The 24,484-nt window shown below is 50.1% G+C and overlaps 1 long non-coding RNA gene across 1 annotated transcript in view; it reads left to right on the top strand.

Annotated features, from left to right (window-relative positions):
• Window positions 1-24,484, top strand: part of LOC110483939 (uncharacterized) — a 63,580-nt gene that overhangs the window by 21,412 nt on the left and 17,684 nt on the right. The window contains exons 3-4 of the long non-coding RNA XR_002467658.2: window positions 3,971-4,123; window positions 4,451-4,611. This is a non-coding gene — a long non-coding RNA (uncharacterized LOC110483939). The remainder of the gene's footprint in view (window positions 1-3,970; window positions 4,124-4,450; window positions 4,612-24,484) is intronic.

The raw sequence follows: 24,484 nt of genomic DNA, 5'->3' as shown, positions 1-24,484 counted from the left end.
AGAGAAAATCCTTGTCAGATTTCCTAATGATTCTGTGTGGTGTGAGATATTGATCATAGAGGGAATTACACCTATTTCTGCTTGGGAGTAGGAGAAACAGGAAGTCATTCCTCATCTCAGGCCTGGGCTTGGACTGAATGAACCTGGTAATCAGGGATAACTGGATAACCTGTATAGTACTTGCTAGGTGATTAACCCTTCTTCATATGCCAGGAAGGCTTTCTTGGAACTGGAGGCACTGGCCAACATAAATTGCTTCTGTCAATGTGCTTTATTGGACTACATCAAAGTAGAATCAATAGAGAGTTAAAAAAACCCTAACAGAATGGGCTTTCTAAGGCAGAGCAAGTCCTAAACAGACAGGAGTGTTGTGCAGGTCAGGTTTCACCTGGCAGCCAGGGAAGCAGAGGGGTTCTGGCTCTGTTGGGAGTGATTCATTGCACTGGAATATTTCAGGAGAGTGGAAGCATCCAGGAGTTGTTAACACACTGCTGCAAGGAGAGGGGTTCTGAGTGGGTCAGGTTTGTGCCTCCAACTTTGCTGTCACAGATTAATACTGATATCATCTCTATCAGTGTAAGTTATCTGTTGCCATTTAACCTAGATGAAAGCTTGAGTGTGGTTATTGCATTTTAAGGTTGCTGGAACTTGTTAATAATTTAGAATAATCAAGTCAAATTAATTCACTCTTAAAATCGAGCTTATTTGCATTGACTAGTCTGGGTTTTTGTGACAGATCTCTCTGCGGGCATATGTTTGTGTAAGCTTTTTGTGTGTGCTCGTGAGTGTTTGTGTGCATACGTAATTTCCTTCTCCATCTCACAACCAACAAGAGGCTGAGCTGGATTTAAATGTTGTGCAGGAAAAATGTGAAGAAGGTCCACCCCAAAGTGGAGCTGAATAGCTGAGGTATAAATCCACAGGGAAAAATGGGGTTTGTAATGGAAATGCTGCCTCGTTTTAAATTATAGCCAGGCATCTGTGAGGCTGAAATTCCTGCTGCAGCATCCAGACGGTGCTTCAAGCTGGCTGCACGTTCCCAGAAAGGAAGAACCCCCCCAGCCTACCTGCAGCCTGACCTTTGTGCTGACACTGGCGTGCAGCTTTTGTGCTGCACGGGGCGGGTGCGAGCATGCAGTGACAGATTGCTGCTGACAGGGAGAGGCTCCTCCAGCTGCATTTCTCTGCAGCCCCTGCCATATATCCAGGAGCTTGTTAGAAGAACAACAGCACCAGCCAATAGCCAGTTGGTCTAAGCCCCTGGGACAGACCGTATGGCCCACACTCTGCTTCCTAAGCTGTGAGTGTGGAGTAAACTCAGCTGCCGTGGCGCTCGCAGCCCTCGTGTTACACAGCGAAGGAACACACCCGGCCGTGCGTCTGTCTGTGGCAGAGCCTGTACCTATAAATAACAGTGTTTGTGTGTGTGTGTGCATATTTATGTGTCTGTGTATTTATTGTGGGTGAGGCTGGTTGTAGAGCAGCCCAGAAAATGGAAATCCTTTTGTGCAAATGTGCTTGCATGGAGGCAAAGAGAGCCAGGAGAGCAGGGGTGATGAATTGGCCCTGAACTGCGATGACAGTCCTTTTTTTAAATCAAAACAATTTCAGGGAAAGGGTCTCCAAAAAAAAATGTCCAGTTTCAGGAGGTAGCACAATTGAATTTGTGGTTCCTGGCTGCCTGCCTAGAGGGCCTCTTGTCACTTCTACTTTCTTCCAACAAGGCAGAAGGCAGAATTGACAGCAGCCTTCCCGCCAGGCTGTTAGGGAAGCAGGGAAGCCAGATGCTTTGCCTCCCTGCTCCCTCCCCTTCTGCGGCCCAAGAGCCAGAGAGTTAAGTTGCTTAACTCTTCCATTCTCCCTCTCCAGTGTTCCTGGTCTGGTCCAGCAGGAATCCTGAGGAACAAAATGCCTAGGAAGGGGCACAAAGGGTCCTCGCTCCCGAGGGTGGGTGTGTGTATGTGTCAAAATAAAGTACCTTTATGCTTTGTATAGAACAGGAAAATTAGACTTTTATACAGAAGGATTCTGCAGAGAGGCACATGGCGGGAATGGGCTGATATAGGAGCCTCTCCCCCAGCAAACTCAGGGCAAATAATATGATTTCAGAGCCCAAACCCAGTTCTAAACTCTCCCTCAGCCCCTGATATTTATATCACTGCATATAGGGTATACTGTAGATGAGTGCTAGAATATTCCTGTATTTTCTCCAACAAGGACAGTAGGCTTATGCCTCTCTTTTCTTTATGTAGAATTATCATCTTTAGATGTTAAGGGATGTGGAAGGCTTTGGTTGCTGTTGAATTAACATTTCTATATGCATCATTTCACTAGATAATTTGCTGACTCTAAAATTTTTGTGTAATCAAATTGGCTGGCTGTTTTAACATTTGTCCAACACCATTTTTAAGTGGTAGTTAAATGAAGTGGAGAATGAAGCCTTTTCTTTAGACTCAGGCCTGTAGCAGGGTGAGGGCCTCCAGTATGTTTTTTTGAGAGAGGACATGCTTTGTGTCAGGGGCTGTGCATTTCCAGCACTCACAACCCACAGAACCCTTTTTAGTCTGCCCAGCTGCAAAATGGGGTGACAAAGTGGTAGTGGATGGCCAGGAACTGACAACCCCTGTCTCCCCAAGTTCATCTTATTGCCAAAACCTTGGTACAGTGGTTAAGGTGAGATTCCTTCTCCTCTTCTACTAAGGACAAGAGGAAAAGGCCTCAGGCTGTGCCAGGGGAGCCTCAGACTGGACATCAGAAGGAATTTCTTCATGGAAAGGCTGCTCAGACATTGGAATGAGCTGCCCAGGGAGGTTTGGAGTCCCCATCCCTGGAGGTGTCCAAGGAATGCCTGGACATGGCACTCAGTGCTCTGGGCTGGTGACATGGTGGGTATCAGTCATAGGTGGGACTTGATTGTCTTGGAGGGCTGTTCCAGCTTCAATGACTCTGTGAAATAACTCCAAATAGGACCAAACCAGGGCCTTGAAGGGAAAATTGTGCCAGGGGAGGTTTAGGTAAAATTTCCAGGTAGTAGGAAAAATTTCTCCACAGAAAGGACAGTCGGACATTGGAACAGGAATGTGGTGGAGCCACCATCCCTGGAAGTGTTCAACAAAGATGTGCATATGGCACCTGAGGACATGGTTTAGTGGTGACGCTGGTGGTGGTGCTGGGTGGAGCGCTGGACTTGGTGATCACTGAGGTCTTTCCCAGCCTCAGTGGTTCTGTGCTTCTGTTTCTGAAGTTCACCTGCACTGACACTGCCAGGCTGTGTGCAAATGGCTCTGCAGCCTGTGGGTCATCCAGGTACCTCCAAAAGCAGGGAAATGATAAGGTTTCCTTAAAAGTCGTACAGCCCTTCTCCTCCTGTGTGCCTCTTCATGTCTCTCCATGCCCAGGAGCCGGATCTCTGTGCTTGTACATTCCTCCCTCATGCCAGCAGTCCCTGGGTCCCTGTGCCACCTTCCCCAGGCAGGGAGGATGGTGATGGAGCAGGCATTCCTCTGGGTTTGGCATGCTCAGCTCAGGCAGGAGGGAACACCAGCCTCAGGCAAACCACGAACATTTGTCACCTGCAGAAAGGCAAAAAGTGTTGCCCAGAACAGCTTTGGAAATATTTTAATTACCTCTGGTTAATCTGGCAATCAACGAAGTTGAGGTAAAGATCACAAGTGGAGACAAAGTCTAAGGGGAATTTTATGCTTGGAGTCAAATTTCAGCAATGTTTTTGAAGCGTTTCTAATTGGGATGGTTTAAGAGCCATCCCCAAACCTCCCTGAATCCAAACAGTTCTGATGTACATGGGGAGCAAATCAGTCATGCAGCTCTAGACAGCACTGAGAGCTGGAGCAACACAGGGCTTCTAAAAAACCAGCCTAACCACCGAGGTCTTTCTGTGCAGTTTTACAGTCAGAAAACTTCTTTAATGGACTGTAAATCAGCAAAGGAAATTTATTTTTTGTTTCTCCAGGCTCGAAAAATGAGCGTGCCTCTGCCTGACAGCTTTCAGAGCGAGCCAGCCCTGCCAGCCAAAGCAGATTCTCTGTGCCTGCTTCCAATCAGCACGAGCTGAAACAACTGGTGGCAGAGTGGGGTGTCTCTACAGTCCTAGCCACGAAGAGAGGTGATTATTCCTCCCTCCTAATTCCACTTCCCATACGGAAATTATCCTGTACTAGAGGCGTGCACCTTCCTCTGTTCTGTCAACGTGAGCTGCTAGGAAGATTTATTTCAGTAATAAGGTCTTAGCAGTGAAACTTAACAAAAATGAGGGGGCAAGTTTATTAATTATATATTTTACAGTTAATTAAAGATAATATTTAACAGAAGTAATTGCAGGCATCTGCATTGATGGCATAATTAATTTCCAGTGATAAACGGGTTGTGTGTCCCTTTGTTGGACTGATCAGAAACAAATCCTGCCTCATGCTAAACCTCTCTTATCTCTTAGCATTTGCAGGAGATGAAACATCCTCCTGCTTGCAGCCCAGGGAAGAGGCTGGAGCTGGGCTTCTTTCTCCACAACTGTAGAACTACGGTGAAATGAGGATTCTTTGTTCATGTGTCATTGGCTTCTCTGAGGAAAACAGCGACCAGGAGATGAGACTTGGGGTGAGTGCAGGTCCCACCACCAGTTCTGCCAGCTCCTTCAGCTGGGCCTGGTGCCCTCCATCCCATCGTGTCTCTCAGCCCCAGCTCTGGGAAGCAGGAAAGCTTTGTTCCACAGGACTCAGGTCTTTCACCCCTCAATCTGCTTCTAAGCAGTATCTTCCATTTGTGCTGAGATGCTGTGTAGGAGCACTTGTCACTCATCTCAGCTTGCATTCAGCATGTTCCCAGAACCTGGGCACGGATGTAGATGAGCTGTCCATGTGGGAGCTTGCTGGGCTCTCAGCACCTTCCCCTTTGGGATCTGACACGAAGGGTGCCTCCCATGTGCCCTGAGGTCTGTGCAGTGGGCAAGTTTATTCTGCACTGTCAATGGCAATGTTCCTGTTCTCCTAGCATCTTTCAGACAGGTTGGTAGGTTCTACCTTGTGCAGGTGTCCATCTCCCATTATCTTCCTCCTACCTGAGGTACACACACAGCCTGTGACACACAGCTGAATGATTTTTATTCCCTCCACTTGAGGGAAGTAGCTTACAATGTTATAAACTGGTCGTCTGTGATTGACTCATTCCACCTATTTCTGAAACACAGTCAATAAGGTAAGAGAAGATTTAGAAAAGTTAACAGTGTTCAGATCTGTTTAGGAGAGGAAGGGAGCCCAAAAGTTGGATAAAATACTGTAAAGAGCCAAGCCCAGCACAGCTGCTCAACACAGAGCCATCCTGTGAGAGTGATACTCCTTCCTGCTTCCTTTTCCATTTGTTATAGAAACTGTTGGTGCAGGTGGTGGGGCAAAGGAGCTGCTCTAGGAGCTTTGCACACCTCCAGGCAAGGTCCTTCCCATGGAGGAGGTGATGGGAGCTGGTCAAGGAGATACTTTTCCAAAGGCATGCCACAGGGATCAGGGCTTCCAGCCTTTTTATTGTCTTCATTAATCAGGTAAAAGATGGAGTAAGCAGTATGTGAATGACATGGAGGGTGAAAGGAAGAGAAAGCCATGCCAAGGGCCAGAAGAGGTCCCAGGTTCCAGCCGGCCAAACTGAGCAGGGCTGGGCTCAGGAGAACTGGGGCTGAGCCTGGGCAGCCTGAGCAACAGGCTGGGTTTGCGAGGGCAGCTTTGAGCTGAGTGTTGGCTGCTCTGCTCTAAACCCCAGGTTTTCTGCAGGCCCATCTTGTAAATATTTAAAATGCAAAGTAGCGTGCCCAGCAAGTCCGTGTGGGGATTTGCAGGCAGGGAGGGGAGCAGAGTGTGTGTGAGCTGCTTGTCTCCCTCTCACGTGTCTGCACCCGTATGTGCCTTCTCCCAGTGCCTTCTAGAGAGATTTTAATCCAGAGAGCTCTGACAGCCTTTCAGGCATCAATCACCCAGCGCCGCAGCACCCCTGCAAGGTCAGGCAGTGTTATCAGCCTCCCCTCAGAGCAGCGTTTTGTGCCTCAGCAAGAGGGATGGGCAGAGGGAGAGCAGCTCCTGAGTGTGTGTGAGATTTCCTGCAATGAGAGCTTTCCAGATTCCTAGAGCCAGGGATGGGATCCAGGTCTCCTGGAGCCCTGCTCCCTGCCCTGACCACTGGAAACACTTCCTCCCCACAGAAACCTCACCGTGAAACCACCCACCGGAGCAGGGCTTTGTAGTTTGGCAGGCAGAGCACAGGCTCTGCTCTACCCAATCCGCGGGCACATTTTTGGGGTTGTGTGTTTACTGAAATCTTGGCTTTGCTGGTCTGCAGAGAATAAAAGTTGATTGTTGAGCAGCCAGGGCTCGGCGTCTCCCTGCCTGTACGTGTAAATTCCCTGCATGGCCAAGCCAGGCCAGGGGGGATGTTTGTGGGGCTGCAGCCTGCTCGTGTGAGGAGCCTTGTCTCTGCTCTGTGCTAAACACGTCTTTGGTTACCTGCTCTCACTGGAGCTTTTCTGGCTTCTCCAATCCTTTCCTTAGCTGCTCTGGCTGCAGGGCCTTGTGATAGCTGGCTGGATTTATCTATTTAATAATAAAACTTAAAGAGTGAGTTGTTTTCCAGGCAGTGGCTGTCTCTATGGAGCCAGGTCATGATGGGGTTACTGTGGAGGGAAGCAGGGCTGCTTGGGGAGCTTAAAATCTGCCATTCCCACTATTCCTTCTGCTCCTCAGCCTTCTCCAGTTACTCCTTCCTCCTGCACTGGCAGGAAAGTTTATGGTGCTGTGCAGGCTGTCCAGATCTTGCAACGTCCATCTCTCTTAGGATGTGGCAGGGATAGTCCAAGAGGGAGTTCAAAACCCAAGGCTACAAACAGGACAATAGGACAGTAAAGAGAAGACAGTGGAACACAAAGAGTGGGCCTTCCTTTGGTTATTTCTCCTGTGCAGTTCCCTACAGTTCTCACAGCATGTGTCTCCTGTCTCTCACTTCTTCTATAAGGGATGATGACATCCTCCCCATAGGGCTTAGCAGTGCTTTATTCTCATGGCTGGAAAGGAACTGTGCTCTTGTGGAGGATGGATTAGTCAGGGGTTTAAAACAAAAATCAGAGGTTTGTGCTGTGGATCCCAACCTGAGGCATCTGCTGGTCCTAATCTGAAGGGCTCCCCCACCCCCAGCTGCACACACGGTACCCCCAGGTCAAATGGGCCACTGTGCTGCTTTAGGAGACTTGATTTTCTTCATCTCCATGAAATCCTGCCTGAAGCACTGCTTTGGGCAGTGGTCAGTCAAATCACTCCCACTCCATCACCAGTGCTTCCCTTCCCTTGGGATTTACAGCTGGATGAGGAAACCCACCTCCATCACTGTCTGTCCTGGGCTGGGCAGTGTTCAGGTGCATCTTAAAGACTCCACGTTCCAAGAGGCATGAATCTGTCACAGCACAGCTCAGTGCCTCAGAAGGGAGGGGGGGAGAGGGGTGTTGTTCCCTGAGGGTTTGGCTTCAGGAATAAATCTGTACCTCCACACTCTGCCCATAAAACTGATAACACTGAGATTGCTTTACACATCAGCAGCAGAATGGAGACAGCAGAGGCAATCAGGACCCAAAATAATTATGTTTATCATCTATAATCATCACACAGAGTCTAACAGCACATTAGCACTTCCAGCAGGCAGTTTTCAGGAGCAGGGAATGCAGGCAGTGTTTTGGAGGATGCACTGATTATTTTAAAGGACATCAGCCACAATTGAACATGCCATGGGGAATTCTCTGAGCTGCCAGCACACTCTTTTATTGCATGTGTGGGAAACAGGAGCAGGGCCAGTGCTGAACCATCTCTGTAAAGTGTTACTGGGTGCAGTTTCCAGAATCAGGCTGTGGAAATAACAACTCAGCCTCTTTCTGATTGTTCCCAGGGATCTGGAAGGTGTAATCTGGAAGAGCCTATAGTTGTTTGAACCCCTTTCCGTGGAAGGGATTATTCCAAGGGAAGTCTCTCATGTTTCCTGTTGTGATGCTGCCTCTGCTCCTCTCTATTTTCCTGCCAGTTCTGGAATACACACAGACTTCAGAGCTGAGTTCCCTGGTGGAAAACTACCCTCCCTTGTGCTACTGCACAGTCCTGAGGGTGTGAGGCTACAAATGTCCAAGCAAATCCAGGTGATGTCGGTTCAAAACAGGTCCCTGAAAACACCTGCAAGCAGAAAAACCCAACATCCTTCAACTCATGTCCTGCAGCATGGTCCTCTCTCATTGTGCTACACTGTTAGGAGGGCAAGCTTTGCAGCAAGGAAGAAGAGGTCAGAGAAAGTCCTGCTCAGGATGAATGCAGTCAGTCACTGCATTGATGGAAGGGCTTAGTAACAGTCGGCTTGGAAGGAAAGGCCTTGGAGCCAGATTTGTATGTGGAATCTTATCAAAAGCCCACAACGCCTTATCTCTTCAGCAGAACATCTGAGATGCTGCACATTTATTTGCTGTGATATTCCAGGTTATAAAGTGGCTTTATAAGCCCTTGTTTTCCAGGATGATCCCCAGGTGAAGGTGTAAAATCCATTCTTACAGGATGCTAGTCCTGAGGTGTGTCAGGGTGTAAGGGAGGGGCAGTTCCCATCCTGAGTCTGTCAGTGGGAACTGGTGTTTCTTCTGCAGACAGCACTCCACTGCCAAGAAGTGCTTTAGCAAGGCTCTTAGGCTTTCAAACCTGGAAGGGTTTTTGGAGCCAAACATTGGTCTAAGTGCCTTTTTACTGAAATTCAAATGCAAACCAGCCAGACTTTCACTCCAGCATTTCAGCTTTCCTGCAGATTGTTTTTCCAGGGGCACCCTCTGGCTTATCCGCAAGACTGTGGGAATGCTGTCAAGACAGGAGACATTTTCCTGTGTGTAAAAGGCCCCCAGCTCAGGGACTGGGCCAGAAGGTCCTCTGCTGTGGGTATCTCATGCCAGGGAGCCAAGGAGGAGAGCTGAGCTCTAGGGAGTGCTCTGGGGCTGACTGGAACAGCCTTGCTGTTCTCTGTGCAACTGAGACTTGTTTGTGGTGTCAGGGATGTGTAGTTCCACAGCCAGTGGATAATGGGGTGAAAGGACACTCAGGGAGTCTCCAGAGCCAGCTGGAGCCAGTGAAGTCCAGTTGGTCTGGCCACCATCCAGTCAGCTTTTGTGTGTCTTCAAGGACAGGGATTGTTCTGCCTCTCTGGGTTGCTGTCCTGGATAATTGGGTTTTCCTGAGCACAGTGCTCAGTACTGAGTGTGAAATCTTTTCCAAAATCTTGGCCCTTTTCTATGCTAGCAGAGGTTCTGCTTTCAAAGCAGGTTTATCAGTGACTTAACATCCACCAGGCTTCCCCTGTGCTCCTAGAGCTCCTCCAGCCTCTTTATGGACTTTTCCAAGTGCAGAATGGACAATGCCAGCTCCCATCCAGTGTGTATCCAGCGTGGTTTAGAAAGGCACTTTATAACTTGGAACATCACAGTAAATAAATGTGCAGCATCTCGGATGTTTTGCTGAGGAGATGAAGTGTTGCAGGCTTTTGAAGGGATTCCAGCTAATTCCACACACAAATCTGGCTCCAAGACCTTTCCTTCCCTGCAGGCCAGAGAGGACTTGGGCCCAGCCCAGCCCATTGCATGCCCTGGCCCAGCTCAACCAGTCTAAGAAGAGAGTGGGACCAGTACAGTGAGGGGCCTGAATGTCCCTCCCATGGTCCTTTGGAAAGGAATGGATCAGAAGAGGAAGATACTGAACCAGTGATGGATGCAGCTGGGGAAGCTCCTCTGGTAGATCCTCAGCACGAGAGCTGCAAAACCAAGCTTTGTGGTGTGGAATTGCACCAGGGAAAAGGAGGAGGCTTGTCCTGGAGAGCTCCTGCCTGGTGGAGGTGAGCAGAGGAGCAGTGAAGGAATCCTTACTGTGATCCCGGTGCTGTGCTGGCAAACTTGCTGTAGAGTCACAGCAAAAGGAGGTTTTGGAGACAAGTAAAAAGGTTTCTGGGTGTTTTTCCCTGCTAGAAGCATGAATAAAGAAAAGCACGGCAGTGCTTCATTGGAAATCTGGTGGGTGGCCTGGTGCTATGAGCTGATAGAAGGTGGGGGCTCATTCCTTCATAATGAATGAAAGATGACAGATGGGGAGAGGCAAGGAAAGGCCTTCAGCACTGGTATAATTAACTTACTCCTGAGAACACTGGGATGAGCTTTTTTCCTAATAAGATAGAGAAAAGAGAGGATGTTTGACGGAGAGTAAGGAGATAATGGGAATTGTAGAGGTGAATGTGGTTGTCCCTCTGTTCCTGAGACACTTGAAGCAAAGCCTCCGTGCCAGCTTCAGGAGCAGATGCAGAGGATGGATTCCCTGGTCTGGGGTGGGAGGGGTGGGCTGCACCTCCTGGGGGGCTTCTCCAAGCTTAATCCACAGCCCTGAGCCCTTGGCCTGGGGGAGGAGGTGAGGAGCCAAGCCCCCTTCACAGCAATAATGACTTCACACCCTGACTTTTTCCCCACAAGCCTTTTCTCTTGCTCACTAACGAGTCTGAGCCTACTTCATTGTGCCTCAGTAATTGTGCTTTTAATTATGCTGTGTGTCTACCACCATCTGTTGTGCTCTTTTCAGAATCTGTTTCAGTTCTGCTATCCCCTTTTGAGATGAAGGGACCACAAGTGCCCGCAGTACCCAAGGTGTGGATGAATCATAGATTTTTCTGTTCTGTTCTTTGCTTTCCAAATGATTCATTCCACTTGATCTGTTTCTCGATGGTTGCCGAGCCTTGCACTGACATTTTCATGGAACTGACAGCTTTATGTGGAAAAATGAGGGCCGACCGAGAGGAGTGAAAAAGGTATCTGTTGGAAAGAAAAATCTTGATCTTTTCAAGATGAGTTTATTTGGACAAGAGAGAAAGGAGAGGTTACAGTAGCTCCCAGTGTGGATGTCACCAGGGAGAGGCCAGTGTGAAGTCGCTGGTGTTGGGACAATGCTGTGACCTGGGGATAGATGGATAAGAGCAGCATGGCACACATCCCCCCAAAGCAGGGCTGCAAGGGACAGGGACATCAAGCCAGGAGAGGGAGCTGGAAAGGCTCCAGCTGCAATAAAGGAGATGAAGAGAAGCAAAACAAGGTTAATGAGCCAGAGAGCTTGGTAGGAAGGGAGGACAACTACAAGTTTGGGCAGAGGATGGCTCCTTTCTCCTGGTGTGCCGGGCTGTTCTGGCCTGTCCCACTGTGCTGTCTGGCTCTGAGCACCTTGTTCTAAACAGGGTGACCTTTCTTGCTGTACTCTTTGCCCTCTAGAGCTCTGTCACTGGTTGGGCCCACAAACAGCCCTGACACCCAAGAGTGTGTCTTTGTCTCACTGCTGTGCATGTTCTGTGCATCTGCAGGATGCTGCAGCTGGCTCTGGTTTGGATCTCTGGATGGGATGTGGCAGAGTGGGTATCATCCATGGTGACAGATCCTCAGTACCCTTAGAAAAGTCTTATTCCATGCCAAGCCAGACAGATCATCCCTTGACCTCTGGCAGCTGCTCTTCATCTTGTCTTCTGAGCAGCTCTTAAAAATATTTTGGGCTGCCCTGATGTTATTTCCTGATGGTCTTTCTGCCCTTGCTCTTTCCCCTGGGCCTGACACCTTGGTGCTTCAATGTCACCCATGGTCATGGGAGAGGAAAAGAACCACCTGAGCTTTGGTTTGCTGTCCCTGTTCCAGCTCCTGGACACTTTTCACCTCCAGCTTCCTACTGTGGGAAAGGATTGTGGTGTCCTTCTGCCCTTGCTGGTTTCTTATGCAGGGAGGATGGAGAGCATAAATAGTTCACAAATTAGCTCAGGGGCTCTCTCTGTGTCATTCCTACATTCCACAGGCAGGTTCCTTTCCTGTCTCCTCCTGTACATGCAGGGTGAGGAGCCAAGCATCAGTCATGGGACAGGGCTGTAAATGAGGTTCCTTCCAAAATCAGTTCCATTTAGCTCAAAGCCACAATGGGAAATCCACTGCGTTTCCATTAAATCTGCTTTGTGTCAATCCATGGAGCTGGGCTTGGGCGAGAGGTGCTGGGATCCCAACAGGCCACTAATTAATTACCTACCCCACACTCTTTATTGGCACGGCAGGGCCCTTCCGATGGTTAATTAGGGTGGGAGCCAAGGAGAGGCTCCGTCTCGGTGGTGATCCACGTTCCCTCTGGCTTCCTTCCTTGCAGACATGTCCTGGCACTGTGAGGGAAGCCAAGGCTGAACATATGGCTCATTGTGGAGCTCTGACCTTCCCGGAGTGGGGCAGAGCCAAGTGGCTGGAATTCCCTTCAAGTGCCACTCAAAACCTACCTGATGCTGTGGAAATCTCTGTGACATTTCAGTTGTTATTTCCTCATGTCCTTCCTTCCTGTGCACCATGGACAGCTGAGAGACTTGGGATGGTGCAGCAGGAGACCACCTGTGATTTCCTTATGGGCTCTGTGCTCAGAGGTGATGAACAGCAGCACAGCTCCACGGGTGTCCCTGCATGGCTCTGGGAATCCCAGGGCAAGACCATGGCTTGGGATACCTGAGGCAAGCCCCACGCAGCTCTGTTGGGATCTGCCCTGTCCTCAAACACATTTAGGGTGAGTCATGGTAGTTCAGAAACTGTCCGGCTGTTCTGGGAGTGAAATCCATGGCTGGCTGGCCTGAGAGAGACCTTGGATAAGTGAAATGGAAATGCTCACAGTGGCTTGCCAAGATCTGAGTGGGAAAAACCTTCCTTGGAAGAGGGTTTCCCATCTCATCCCAAGGAGTCCCAGCTGTTGAGTATGTTTCGTTGTCATGGCCTCGTGTCTGGGATTTGCTTTCCCCAAGACCTTGAAACCCATTCCCCTCCCCAGCTCCTTGAGGACCTTGATGCAGCCTGTCTCCACAAATGCAGCTGTTTGCTCCTTCTCTGGAATCAGAGAATATTTCTACTTTCTTTCCTTGTGCTCTGCAGTGACCTAATTATTTAACTTTGCATTGCAGTCTCTTCCTACAGCACTTGCCAAATAGCTCATCAGAGCCTCCCATCCCCAGCACTGGGGGAGCTGGATTATTAATCTCTCTCTCCTCAAGGTTACAGGAGATGTTTCCTCCTCTCATGGACAACTCTTCCAGACAAATCTGTGGCCTTTCCACTTGCAGGCAGCTGGGAGAGTGTTGGAGTCATGTTCGTTGTTAACATAAGGTTCCTCCAGGCTGGAATATCACACACTTAATTCTTGGCATAACTTGGTCTGTTTGGTCTTGGGGTGACTGGAGGAGTGTCTGGTCTCCCTCCTTTCTTGATAAAAGAAAGTTCATAATTAGCCATATTCCTCTTGTTTTAGGGAGATTGGTGCCAAAAATCTCTCACGTCTGGCTGTTATTTCCCAAACTTGTGATGTTCAGGAGCTGTGGCAGTGCATGGAGCAGGGGGAATGTGAGAGGTTGTTCAAGCCCATGTCCTGCACTGGGATTTCACATGTGGGTGCCTGTGCTGTGTGCAGGAACAGCTGCTCAGGGTTGACCCTGCCCAGAGTGCTGCTCCACAGGGATGCAGCATCTGGGAAGGAGTGTTCAGCCAGCCCCCAGCACTGCCTCCCTTCTCTGGGGGGGTTCTATGGGGACTACATGGTGCAGACCTGCCCATGGGATCAGGATCAGCAATGGGTCTAAAGCCACTGAAGCTTCTTGGGTACCCAGTGACCCGACTCCAGGAGATCATTTGGAGTAATGTCAAAGGACAGGGAAGTAGGAAGAGAGCAGGAGACATTGGGAGGCTGTTGGAAGTTGCTATCAAAGTCAAGGGAGCCGGATCTGACTGGTGCTGGATCCAGGATATGAGTAGGGCAGAAGCAAGTGAGGTGGTTTAGAGTCACCCCATCCCTTGCTTATATGAGCAGCTGTGCCACTGCCACTCTCCCCCAGCACCACCATCCCAGGACCTGTCCCCTCCCCAGGGGCTCCTGCACTCTGCAGTGCTTGGGCTGGAGAGCAGCACCCAGCTGTCCCCATCCCACCCTGCACCTGTGGACTGCCCCTATCCATCATCCTGAGGCTGCTGGTACCCAGCATGTGCCTCTGCTCCTGGGCAGCAGCTGCCAAACCCATTTGCTCAGCAGGTGTGTTCCTGCATTCACTGAGAGAATAAGCTTTTTGGAAGAAAGGAGGGAGAGAACAGAGGAAAAGCTGAGGGAGGGCAGGAGGAAATAAAAGGAAGTAGAAAAGAGAGGGGAAAAGCAGCAAATGACTGGAAAAATTAGAGATGGAGTGTGGAAAGGAGTGCATATCCCCTGTTGCTTTGAGCACTCAGCAGATCCTGTGGTGTGTCTGCTTTATTACTGACAGAGTTCTCCCTTCTGTCGGCTTGTTTCCTAATTGCTGGTCTTGTAAACTGCTTGATTTATGGCTCTGTTCATCAGTTCTGGCCCTCGGGTATAACATGCTTTTCCTTCCAGGCTGGGAAGTGAATAACGAATTAACAGCCTGCCTTAGGTTCAATGAGAAGCTGAGCATTCAGGGATCTTTATTGGGCTGCACGTGCCAAATAGAAGTGCTTAATTTTTACTTCTCATTCACGGAGGGTGTTCAGAGAGTCCTTCCCCAGGGCAACAGCGGCGTTGTGGCTGTGTGGTGCCTTTGAAGTGTCCCACAAGAGAAGCCACCAAGGAATGGTTTCGCTGTTGGTTTGCACAGAGAGCTCAATCTGCTTCCTCGCAGCTTGCTCTGAAGCTGGCATTGTGTGCCATGTACGTCTGTCTCACACAAACTTCCCTTCAGAACAGCCCAGGGATGAAGATGAAGAGGAAGTCAAAGAACAAACGGCCCTGCTGAGCTGGAGCTGTGCCTTATGCTCTGCCAGCAGCCAGCCGTGGCTGTCAACCCTGAGAAGGGGTTTGTCCTAAACCCTGGAGTGCACTACAGTCAGTGAAGTTGAAGTCTTCTCCCAAATATCTCTGCTCCTACAGCCCTCCGTGGCAGTCTGGTGCCTTCCACACGGCTGTGATCCTCGTGGCTCCATGGTCACACCACCATGCACCACGTTTATGGAGCAGCCAGGCCTTGGAATGATAAGCCCAGGGTGGGAGGCTCCTTGGGTTCAGGGCCTGGCTGTTCTCCTTGCCCAGTTCCCAGGACTGTGGTCAGGAAGTCCCATCATGTGCCCCCAGCAGCTCTGCACTACCCAGACATGCTGTGGGGGACATATGAGTAGGAAATGCCTGTAAACAACACCTTTGTGGAGGAAGAAAACTCTTGTAAAGAACAGAGAACTGCTGTAGCACTGCAGTGAGCACAATGCTCCACAAGTGCGAGCTCAGGGAGTGCAGATCTCCAGCAGATAAAGTTTAAGCTGACAGGTCCCCTCAGGACTTGGCAGCTCTGTTCTCCTGCCCTCAACAGCCTCTCAGGGTGCTGCTGCTGTCTCTGAGCTGCTTCATGGCTGTGGCAGGTGAATCTGATGTGCCTGGAAGGGTGAGCTCAGGAAAATGTCTCTGGGATTCACCTCAGCATCATGCAGCTGCGAGTGAGGGACAGAGCCTGCAAAGTCACGTGTAGCATTAATGTAAGGCTGCAGCACCTCAGGGGCTGTAAAAATTCTGTTAGAGGGAGAGTTTTAACACACCTGCTTGTCACACCTGCTTTAACACACCAGCCCTCAATTGTCTGTGGGAGCTCAGCTGGATGGAGTGCTCTCTTCCAAGAATCCTACACCAGGGAGAGCTGCTGGTATCTGGTTTTGCTCTTGGGGCACACAGAATAATAAATAAATTGCAAGGTATGGTGTTTCTTTCCTCATGGCATCAGCAGGACACGTTTAGATTGTCCTGGCCATCCTGTGAGCTCTGCTCTTGCTCTGCCTTCCACTGATGGGTCTGCAGGTGCAGACACCTGGGGAGCGTCTGAGGAGCAGGGAACAGTGCCTTGGAGCACCATGAGCATCTGGTATTATAATCATTGCCTTCTCACAAGGCTCAAGAACCTGTCCAACCCCTGGGAAAAGCTGAGCCCACATGTCCTTATGCCATATCCCACAGGACTCCTCTGTTTTTATTTAAAATCCATGATTTCTCACTCAGCTGCCTCCTTCTAGCAATCCCAGCAGGCTGTAACAGCAGGATCTTGGAGTGCAGAGCAGGAGAGGACACAGCAGTGTTCTTCGTGGGACACGAGCACCCACCTCCCATGGCTGTAGTCATGTGGTTCCTTGTGCCATGGAGTCCAGGATCCAGGAGCATGAGGACAGAAGATCAGAAGAGCTCTTGCTTGCATTTCACACATGCTATCACAAGAATATTTACTACTAGTCACTGACCTAGTCTGAATATGTCCCCAAAGTCCAGGTGTTATCACTTCCTGATAAAAAATCCTGAACTGCGTTTGGTTCAGCATGTGAGTGTGCTCACACCCTGCCGAATCTGTGCCACACTTCCTAAATTGTACAGCAGGCAGGAGCAGGAACAGGAAAAGAAGGAGGCCCAAGGTCTGCCTGATCAGGCTGCCGAGGCTGAAGGAGCAATACTCCCGGATCCATGCTGAGGGTGGGCAGAGGAGGTGCCTGCACCCTTCCCATTCTTCCTTGCACAGGCTGGAGTAGTTTCTAAGCTTGAGTCCAAGCCCCCTCCTCTCTGGGTGCTGCTGTGACAGCACAGCACAGGCAGCCTCTCCTCCAGCCTGTTCCTCCTGCTCACACTGCACAAGAGGCTGGGAATGGAATCAGAGGGAGATGCTTCTCTTTATACTCGATATTCACATGGTGAGATCCTCCCTCCTCACCTCTGACCTCTTCCTGTCTGGCTGCCAGTGTGGTTCTGAGCAGCGCAGTGTTTAATCACCTTCTGGACGATTGAGCAGGAGCTGTTCCCAAGCTCTCCCTCCCCTGCCCGTGAGCAGGAATTACCTCGGGCTGGCTGTGCAATGTGTCCATCAGCGAGCATAGCTCCCGTTGCCTGGATGCAGGTTAAAAAAAAGCCTGCTGGTAGGAAGGGGATATCTTAGAGCTGAAGGTGTGAGAGATGAGCGTCCGTTCTGTCCCCAGAAAGGGATTTTTTGAAGTTCATGTATTTTAGCAAAAGGTTCCGGCCCCTGTGCTGTCAGGGCTGCTCCTGCAGCTCGGGGAAGTGGCTCTGGTCGTGTGTCTGTTCTGTGCAGGGCAGTGTCACACAGGGCTGGGGAAGGGCCCTGCTGGCAGCGCTCCTCTTGTGCCGAGTCCGGCGGTGTCGGGATCCGACCCCTGGCAGGAGCTGGCTCTGCTGTGCCTGCCCTGGCTCACCCCGGCAGCCCCGGACACTCCCCCCAGCAGGCACTCGTGGCCATCCAGCCCACTGGAGCTGCAGAAAGGGTGGAGTGGGGGGGGTTCAGGGGGGAGCCCTGGATTTGATGATCAGGAATAATGTTGATTATCAGGTCAGGAGCACAACCAGGACTGTGCCCTTGGCAGAAGAAGCCAGCTTGGTGAGGAGGGTCTTCCTGGCTGAGTGCTCTAAGAAATGTTTGGTGTTGGAGCTGCGGGGCTCATCTCACCACGCATGTATCCTCCTGCACAGAGGGCAGACTGCACACATTTTGATGGCTCTCACCCACCAAAGACCCTGGATGCTTTTCCCCAGTTCTGAGCTGCATGGTGACTGCATTCAGCCTTGAGAGCTCTTTGGCTGAGGGAATAGGGTATGGGAAAAGACAGGTCATGTTGGCTGAGCCAGATTAGGGAGCAGTGAGAGGCCACCCCGGCTGGCAGATGGCACAAGGGTGGTCCTCAGGAGTGGGCAGTGACAAAGCTGGCACAGCTGCAGCTGAGTTCTGATTTTCCTGCTCGTGTACCCACAGTGTGCTCTTCCCTTGGCAGCACTTGGAGCCTCCTTCTTTTTTCCCTACCCAAAGGATTGCTTGTGAGCTAGAGGAGGAATCTGGTGGCAGGCCCCACAAACGTTTGGGTGCTTTCCAGATCTCTCCCACTCTCTGTAGCAGCTCTCAACTTGCTTGAAGTCAAGGACACAGATTAACTCTCAGTTTGCCTTTCTTTCCCCCACACCACCCATCAGCTTCAGCTCTGCACCCAGACAGGGATGAGCTTTATCAGGATACCTGCCAGGTGACAGGAGACTTCTGATTCATCCATTCTGAGTTCCCTGGAGCCAAGCTGGGGATGCTGCACTGCTGAGTTTGCTCTGGACATCACCCCTCCAGGTCCTTGGATAGCAACACACTATCATAAAATCATCCAGGTTGAAAAAGGGCTTTAAAATAATCAATCCAACTTCTGAGCATAGAGAAGGGCTCACAAGAGAGAGCTGTTTAGACTGGTAAGGTGTGGCTGACCCTCAGCTCAGACAGGCTTCTCCTTTTAGATCCAAGACTTGGTTCCTAAATCCAAACAACCCAGCTTTGGTTATGTGCCCTGCTTGGAAGCAAAGGCAAAAGTTGTACTCCGAGCTCCTGGGCTGGCCAGAGCCGTGCTGGCCCCGGGGCTGGCTGGGGCCATATCTCCTCTCCTTCCTGACAAGGCTGGGCTGCGGGGGGACAGGGCAGGGGGTGGTCTCCGATGATCCCCTCTCCACAAGGCAGAGCCCCTTTCCCACTGGCATTGCTCCTGCGGGGATGAAAAGTCCTGGCAAGGCAGGAGCAGGGAAAGGGAGGTGACTTTCCTCTCTGGTTGCTTTGTTTGATGTTTAGGGATCGGGTGGAAGAAAGACTTTGCCGACTCCATTAAGGAAGCCATTGTTTAGTTGAGGACTTATTTGTTCTTTGGGAAGAGGATCGCGTTTGCCTGGGGGTGGGGGAAGACACGCGACATTGTGCAATTTTAGTTCTTTTTAATTAGGTGTTGTTTCTTTACCTTGGCCTGGTTTAGCCAGAGAAGAAGATTCTGAAAGGAGGATTAAAAAAAAAAACCAGAGAGAGGAAACAGGAACACAAAACAAATCTCAGATGTGGGGCTGGGATTTGCAATCCCTGTTTCCAGCTGGTCCCTGCTATGCATACACTTAGCAAGAGAAGCTTTTACCACAGAGGCTGAGGGTGTGCCTCCTTGCTTTCCCAATATTCCTGGCCTCTCTATCCACTTTAGGGATGAAGGAGGGAAGCCTGTGTATCTCTGTGCTGGGATTCAGGGCCATATGGAGATGAGCTGAATGTACAATAGCCTGTTTCCCAGGAGAAGGGGTCTGCACCAGCAGCCGTTTGGCCCAGATGTCTGGGAGGGCTGTACCTCTCCCCCTTTTATGAGAGCACCTGGTCATCTTCTTTCAGTCCTTCTGTCCTTGAGGCTGAGTGGAAAGATCTGGGGATCAGGCTGCTGGGCAGAGGGATGTGTCATGGCACCAGCTTTGATGGTGTTGAGGTACGTGTTTGTTCTGCTTTCGTGAGAATGAGGCATCAAACGGCACAGAGGATCTCGCCCTCCCCTCCCGTCACATCCACCGTCGTTTCTCTCCATTTTCCTCTCTCACGCTCCACGGGGAGAGGGCAGGGGGAGGATCCCCGTCTGTCCCCCTCCCGTGTCGCCAGGCCGCAGCTGCTCGAGGCTTTGAGCGCGGCCGCGCCTCGGCACCACGTCCTGCCCCGGCTGGGAGGCGTGACAGCCGGGGAGCAGGGACGGGCAGCTGGCCCCGGCAAGCCGCAGGCCGGGGGAGGGTTTGTTTTTGTGCAGGCCATAAGGAAAGGCGCCCTCGTGGCACAAAGAGAGTTAAAAACGCCTCGGTGAAAGCCCTGCGGCTGCCCGCAGCCCGGCAGCCTCCGTTTGCAGGCTGGTGCTTTGCCGGCAGCCGGCTGCCCCCGCCGCAGAGCTGGGCGCCTTCTGTCCCCTCCATTCTTCCCAGGGCACCTCCCCGCTGTGCGGGGCTGAGCCAGCTCAGGGTCACTCCCACTTCAGGCCCTGGTTCCCCTTTCCAGCTCCTTAAACAACAGAGGTGTTGAGGGAATTTATACCTCTGCCTGGTAACAAGGCAGATCAGCGAGACGCTGTCACGGTTTTGTGAGGGCTCCATAGATTTTTATTGCTTTTCAGTCCTTGGGTTCCCAACCTTCCTTTGGCTTGTAAATTGCCCACAAAATGCAGACACAGCTCCTATTCTGTGAGTCTCTTTGATGATTTTATTTATATCTCTGGCTTTGTCTTGTCTTTTATTACAGGGAGACTGCAATTAATTATTATCCCATCAGCTTCTATTTAGGCTGACAGTACAATGCAGTGCACAGTGTCCAACCTTGCCCTGCCCCTGTGTGCACGAGCAGGACACTGTTCTGGGGAGGAACAAAGGCCTGGCAGCTTCAGAAAGGGACGTGCTGCTAAAGGGCAGCTGAGAGGCTTCAATAGCACCAGCAGGGTACAGCTGTGACAGAGCTAAAGTGACAGACATCCCAATTCAGTTGTGATGCTCCCAACTTTATCTGCTCATCCACAGCGTATTTTAGGCTTTTGCTCTTTGGGCATGTTTGAGCAGAGACAAGGCTCCCGTGTCTTTTTTCCCATGTGTCTGATTGACCAGATCTTTTATTCATAAAATAGAAATCGCACCTGAAAAATCTGTAAACCAGACCCTACCTCAGTGGGGAGACAAGAGGTGCACACACCAACAGAAGTGAGCAGCAGGTTGGAGCAATCATAGTTCCAGGAGCAGACAGAGGGAACTGGGCATGTTTGGGCAGGAGAGCACCTGGTGATGATGCTCTGGCAAAGAGGGAGGGATGGTCTGTGCTGGGAGGGCAAGAATGGGACTTAACAACAAGGGATATTCAACATAGGTGCTGGGAAAGTGGTAAGAATAGTAACGGTGTGATCAGATCTCCTGGGCTGGAGAGGGACAATCCCCAGGGCTGGAGCTTCTTAGGAGCAGTTGGGATACATTTCTGGCTTTTTCTATGTGTGTGTATCAGAAAGTATTGATGCCAGGCACAACCCTGAAATAATAATGACTGAAGACCTCCAGAACAAGCGTCTGTTAGACAGGGAAATGTCTGATGGTAATTTCAGGGCTCATTTCCTATCCAGCGTTTGGTTTTATTCAGGGAATATCAGTTTTCTCCATTGGCCATCCTGTCACTAGAAAACCAGTGAAGCTGCTTTTATTCTTCCCCTTTATCTTCACATCTTGTGGGAAGGTTTGTTTGCCTTACTAGGATGGCACGGTGCTGATGCTGAGCAATGCTGGTTATGAGATAAAAGTGTTTTGACAAGATCCAGGTGAATGGAAGCTGCTGTTAAAGCAAATGTTTGTTCACTCCACTCCTGCTTTTTTCTCTGCTTGTTTGATGTGTTCATTTACACCTGATCTTGGCAGCCTTGGCAGTGCAGCTCTCGTTCTGATGTCCCAGACCAGCTCATGCCAACAGACCAGAGTCTCTGGGCCAGTGTTCTTATGAAAATTTCCTGTAGTTCTTCTGGGGATTAGCTCCCTTGGTCAGAGCACAGTGCTGATAATGCCAGGGTTGTGGGTTTGACCCCTGTGTGAACCATTCATTTGAGAGTGGGACTCGATGATCCATGTGGGTCACTTCCCACCTCAGAAAGTTCTGTGATTCTGAATTCTACACCAGCTCCTCTCCTGAGCAGAGTCCACTCAGTGCTTCAGGGGAAGCTGGAAGATTGGGCTACCATGCCCTAAATTCCGAGGTGTTCCTCACTCCTGCCCTCCCCAAATAACATGTGCTCACCGGCCCACATGGCTGCCAGCCATTGCCTGCCAGGAGTTTTTCAGTCCAAGGGAATGTGGCTATGGGGCTCCATGGGGAAGGAAGAGCATGTCTGGGCAGGGAGGCTGGGCAGACTGAGCTGGCTCTGCCCCTGCCACAGCTGGGGTGGGAGAGATGGGAATGGCAGGGCTGGGATGCTGAGCTGGCTGTAGGAAACAGGCTCAGGTTAGGGTGATGTTGGTTCACCCCACTTAATTCACCTTCCCGGGAGAGCAGGCTGGGTGCAGTACTGCTCAGGTGGGAGCTGGGGTGGCCTGCATCCCTGTCTTGGGGGAGAACTGAGCTCACCTCTGCGTTCCTTCAGGTCTCCCCTGTGCTTGGAGGATGAGGTAAAGGCAAGAGCAGCAGCTCTGTGGCTGATTCCACGTTTCCCACTTGAATACCTCGACTGGAAGTGAGATCTTCCACCCCCATCCCAGCTGCATTTCTGCTGGATCTGTGATTGCTGCGATGAAATTGCAACTGAATTCTGCCAGCTTTGAAGCCTGAACTAGGAGGGGTGGTCTTTATATCAGACATGTAATTACCTGTCTACAAAATTATGAACGTGTACAAGGGAAAAAAGGGAAAAGCAAGATCTCTGTCAAACAGCAGAAAGGCTGTCATTTTCCCTGTTATTTTTTGGGTTGATTTCCTCCATTCACTGCAGTGCTTAATCCAGCTGGGAACCCACTCCATAGATCATTCTGCCTGATAAGCTGCCTTGTCAGTGCTGACCCTGAGATCTGTAAGGACACAGGACTTGATGTAAATAAAGCCTGGAAAAATTCTCCAATCTGCAGCATCTTAGAAGCAGGAAAAATCTGTTTTCCTGTGTAAGAAGAACAGCTTTTTATGGTGGCTGAACACTGGCTGGCAATCAGGATGGCAGTACTCTTTGTTAAATGCAAGTTACTGAAATACTTCATTTTGGGACTAATTACACAGTGCATAGTTGCTCCAGAGATCCCGTGTAATTAAGGAGAAGGTTCCTGCAGCACTGCCATGATGTTGATGGTGCCCATGGAGAAGAGACTCAGATTTCCTGGTAGGGCACAGATTGTGTGCTAATTCTGGGGTTACATGGAGTGCCATGTGTGTTCTGTGCTTAGAGACAGTATCTCCCCCTTTCCTAGAGAGATCCTTGGATTTGACCAAGGTCCCAGGTTATCAAAGCCTCCCATAATTTTAAATATATGCTTAAAACCTTTTGAAGTCACCGGTGCTTAAGGACCAGCCTCAATTACACTGAATTTTGCTAGTTGGTCAGGGATGAATCCTAACTGATGCCTATTCTTCCTCAAGGACAAAACTCATCACTTGATCCAACACAGCAGGCTGAAAATGCCTCAGAGACTGTCACATTTAACTTTATTTCTCTTTAAACTCTTAAAAGCTTGAAAAGGTTTTTCTTTCACTTGAGAAACTAAATGAGAGTTTATGTAGGAGGAAAAAAATATCATCTTTGGCTATGTTATTTTACTGTGCCAACAACTGAGTGGGGAGGCTTGACAAAGGATTATGTAGTGAAAAAGTCCCAGTTTTCCAATGCTTTAATGACTGGACCTTTGTTTTACCTCTCAATTGTGACCATTTAAAAACTACTTGACTGACTTTGCCCCCAACACGATGTTGAACATGGCTTCATTGTCTTGGAGAACAGGGTTGAAATGAAAATGTAATTTAATGATTCAGGTGGTAACACAGGTTACCCAATAACTGCATGTGGAGTAGACCTTCAGGAGCATCCTTTGATATCAAAATGCTTCCCTAGACAAAATTTAATTTATCAGTGCTACGTGATTAAGCTCCCAAGTCATGTAACACTAGAATGGTTTGGTTTGGAAAGGACCTTCCAGCTCATCCCATTCTATCCTTGCCATGTGCAGGGACACCTTCCACCATCCCAGGTTGTTCCAGGTTGTTCCTGGCCTTGGACACTTCCAGGGATCCAGAGACAGCCACAGCTGCTGTGGGCACCCTGTGCCAGGGCCTGCCCACCCTCCCAGGGGACAATTCCTTCCCAATATCCCATCTGTCCCTGCCCTCTAGCAGTTTAAAACTACTGCCCCCTGCCCTGCCACTACCTGCCTATATAAAAAGTCTCTCACCCTCCTCTCCCATCTTTAAATCCTGTGTGAGGAATCTCAACTGAATGTTCAGCCAACAGCAAAATGAAAGAAAAGTGATTGCTTTGACTGAGTTGGAAGCAGATTTAGGCATCTTTGCCCAGAGGACTCTGGAAGATATCCAAGTTCCTCTGTCCTCTGAAGAGTTCAGGTTTAACCAAGGCAGGCTCGAGGTGGGAGGGGAAGCCAGCTCTGGGAGGAAGGTGCTGTGCCTAAAGGTGGCACAAGAGGACAGGAACAGAGCTGGAATTGCACCCCAGGCCCCAGTGAGTGCCTGTGCCAGCAGCAATCCTTGCAGGCTTGGGGCTGCTCCCTGGGGCCTGGCAGCTGCATTCAGCTGTGGGTAAACCCTTTAGGGAAGGACATTATTGCCCACCATCGTGGGGAAATGAACTGTAAGAAAAAGATAGTTTGGCCATGCAGTAGTTTTTTTTTAATTTTTGGGGAGGTGTGTTTTGGTAGTTTTATTAGAAGGCAGTGGTGGGTCTGTGGTTGGAAGCTCCAAGGTGGACCTGCCCCTCTCTCTCTTGCCCAAGGTGCTTTGTTGGGGTCTGTAGAAAATCACATCAGATAAATCCCACTTTGAGTGTCTTGTGCTAGGCTTAATTCCTCATGCTGTGTCTGTCTCTGAAAGGAGTCAGGAACCTGTGACTGTGGCTGCCCTCTCTGCAGTGACAGTTCTTTCATGCCTC

This window comes from Lonchura striata, chromosome 11 (genome assembly GCF_046129695.1).
Source record: "Lonchura striata isolate bLonStr1 chromosome 11, bLonStr1.mat, whole genome shotgun sequence".
Classification (NCBI taxonomy): domain Eukaryota; kingdom Metazoa; phylum Chordata; class Aves; order Passeriformes; family Estrildidae; genus Lonchura; species Lonchura striata.
Note: the sequence above shows the minus strand (reverse complement) of the source record. Positions and strands in the feature narration are given on the sequence as shown.